Genomic DNA, 3,743 nt, shown 5'->3' with positions numbered 1-3,743 from the left:
AGTTGTCTCTCCACTACAGAAGTATTATCTCTAATACTCACATTCTTTCTTCAATATGCAAGTGCAGTACTGTACTCTCACCATTCTATATTTCCTGTGATAAATCCATTCCTTAAAACCAATAATATACATTAGCTTTAAAACTGCCACCAGGAGGATACAAAGCTCCAAATCAGAACTGCACAATCCGTCACTTCAAGGAATTTGTATACAAAATTAAAAATCATTTAAAACCTTGCTGAATTATCTATAAAATATAATACAAAATTACATCAATAAATATAAAAATGTCTTGTCACAGGTGGGCTACACATCCCTACATCACTGGACAACACAGTTTGTGATTGCCAAGCACATACAGTGTATACCAAACCAGAAACAATATGACTAAAATATTTAATATTTTCCAAACATAACATCCATGAAAATTTAAAATACAATAATTTAGCCATGATAATTGCTCCTAAGGAGATACAAAGCTTCAAATCCCTATAAAGAATACTGTGATACAAAGACTTGTTACCAAACACCAAGTGGTTCACTTGATCCATAATTTCATAAGCCAATTATAAATAAAAAGCGGGTTAAGATCCTTCTATTACAGTCATTGTCATAAATTGCCTAGAGCAAGGAGCTGCTGACTCCTTTTTCTGCAAGTAATGATGCAACAGAAAATATCTGAAGCTGAATTTAATGTATGGATGTCATACAAAGTTAAAGAAAGGATTGATTAAAATATGATTGAAAGTAAACAAGTAGTTTAAGAGAGAACTGATTAAAAATAAAAGTATAAAGGAAGGTAAACAATATACAAGGACTAAGTGAAATGGTCACTGAAAGTGTTGGAATGGAATTTACATACATGATTAAGAGCTAAAAGTGTGATGGTATTATTAAATGAACAATTCTTTCTTTCTTTCAACACACCAGCCGTATCCCACGAAGGCAGGGTGGCCCAAAAAGAAAAACGAAAGTTCCTCTTTTTAAATTTAGTAATTTATACAGGAGAAGGGGTTACTAGCCCCTTGCTCCCGGCATTTTAGTCGCCTCTTACGACACGCATGGCTTACGGAGGAAGAATTCTGTTCCACTTCCCCATTGAGAAAATGAACAATTGTGGAAAGAAATTTAATTATAAATTTATTTTCATTCAAGAATGGGATGGAAAACTATTTTAATCTAAGAATGGTGTTGATTAATGTGTAAGGGGTAACAGTTAAGTCAAGCATTTATGCACATAGAGGTAAGAAAAGTGTAGACAGATTCTAAGGAGTGTTAAGCATTGGTTTAGGAATTTTAGACCAAAAATAAATGTTTGGAGCACTAAATCAAAATAATGGAGACGCACTTGAGCAAGGTGAAGTACAAAAATTGGACGTAAATGTCAGTGGGGATCTTTTACGGTCAAGCTTTGAAAGATAGTGAGAGGCAATACATATTTTAAATAGAAAAATAACTACAATATGTGAATGACGTTGAAGTGTACAACAAACACAGTCTGCTGTATTATTTATGTACAGTACTAGTAGCAAAAGAATATCATTAGAATCCATGACCAATTCACTGGGACAAAGACTTAAAAAAAAAAAAAAGATGCACTGGGGTGACCCTCCCAGGCAGTACAATCAAAGATGGCTACTGCAAATAATAAAATTCTACATTTCTGCAATAGTTTTTTCCAAAATAAACACTGTAGCATTACAGCCACTAAAGTAACCCATCCTCTCTTCTCACTTCACTAATTGTCCACAGGCCTCTCCTACAGAACACTTACCTGTCATTTTGAAGCCATCATCACAAAAAAGTTGAAGTTTTACTATATTTCTCAGATAATATAACATAACCAAGGATGAGTGATCATGGTTTAGATCATTCTAATAACCAAAGCATACCTAGTAAAAACCATAAAAAAAAAAAATGAATATTTCTGCTATTTTGAGCCTTATTTCAAGATACTTCTGGTCCTGAAACCAGCCAAAATCATCTGTATTTCACCAGTATATCTTCCAGATATCCAGAAACTAGAAAACAACTCAAAATTGCTATTTTAAACCAAACAGGAAGTCGGTGGTTTGCTTTTCCCATCATGTAATGCATAGGTCAAGATTTTTTTTATATATATACCCACTCACTGCTCAGACTCATTCTCTCATTTCTAGGCTAAAATTTATTGCTCACAAAATATCTGAGGGCACTGTGCTTTAAAAGGTAGATCTGTGTGAGCAACACTAGCATCAATAAAATAGTTTTACATACACAGCAATAAAAGAGTTAAGCAGTTATTTATCTATGCTAGCTACATATATTGGTGATTGATAATAAATTGTGGAAAGTTACTAAGAGAAAATTGTGTAGTTTTTGATATAGCGAAGTTGAAGGCTACAGGTGGTCATTTTGGTTGATAAGGGCCACTTCAACCACATCTAAACACTTATATAGCAACAAAGACAAGGAGGAAGTAATGAAAGGCAGGCTAAATCTCTTCCTTGTCACTTTTGACCCTATTTCAAGACAGTGTGTGCAATGAATATAGTGCATGTTGTTATAAGTGCTAATGGTTTTGAGGGCCATAAATGCTCACACTACCTCCACTTGCTAAGCTCTTGTAAACTGAAAAAAGCACTGGTTAGCAAACTCTCTTCAAAATAAAGATATCCGGATGTTGCATGTGTCTAATTCATCAACTTTGTTATTCTATATCACTACTGTTAAGAAAGAAAGGTTTTAAGCAGGTCAACAAGTGGCTTCGCCAAGGCAGAAACTGTTGGTAATGAATTTTTCAGGAATGTAACCCACACCAATCATGAATGTCTACTGTCATAAAAAACCTTGTAATATATCCAATATCATAAAACACTACAGTAAAAAACTGACAGCAACAAAAATTCGGGGGCAGTAAATCGTAAATATCGCTGCCACATTTATGCCACTGGGAGATAATTTTGGTAACTTCAACACCCCAAAAATTCCTAAGTTTTCATCCAATTTTATTCCATTTTGTTTTATTCTACTTTGATTATTATTATTATTATAATCAAAAAGAAGCGCTATTCTACTTTGAAAAATGGACTCCTTCAAACTTAAATTTTTTTATTTTTAAAATTTTTTCAATCATACAAGAAATTTTATTTGTAGGTATGCTACAGTTAGGGGTTAAACTAGTGTTCAGACCCCAATCTGGAAAGTGTCCAAGAATTTTCAAGAAATTTTTTGTTATTTTTCATATGAAATGGTAGAGAATCGTTTTTTGACGGTAATAAAACAAAAAGTATGAAATTTTATGGAAAACTGATGAAATTACGCTTCTGCGAATTTTGGTGTATCAGTGATATTTACGTATCGGCGATTTTGCCCACTTTGAGCCCTATTTTAGGCCAATTATATTCTTCCAATTGTATCTTTCATTTTATCGACTGAACACAAGAAACTCCTCAATCTACCTAATAAGTGATCAGAAACTGGAAATTTGGCCCAAATTACCAATGATGGACCCAAATTTCAAAATAGGGTCCAGAATAAACATTGCATGCATTCGTGGCACTAAAATAACATTTCCTCTATTCATTAGTTATGTTCCCAGCCCAGGCTTTACACATGAATTCCATTTTGAATTTTTATTCACACAGAAAAAATAGATTTATTGTTATGCATTACTGTAATAATTACATAAATAATGTCAGTATATTCGTGAACTCAAATTAGACCGACGAGTTGGACGATGCATGTTGGATGAGTGACGTAAT

Source organism: Cherax quadricarinatus, chromosome 42 (assembly GCF_038502225.1).
Source record: "Cherax quadricarinatus isolate ZL_2023a chromosome 42, ASM3850222v1, whole genome shotgun sequence".
Classification (NCBI taxonomy): Eukaryota; Metazoa; Arthropoda; class Malacostraca; order Decapoda; family Parastacidae; genus Cherax; species Cherax quadricarinatus.
Note: the sequence above shows the minus strand (reverse complement) of the source record.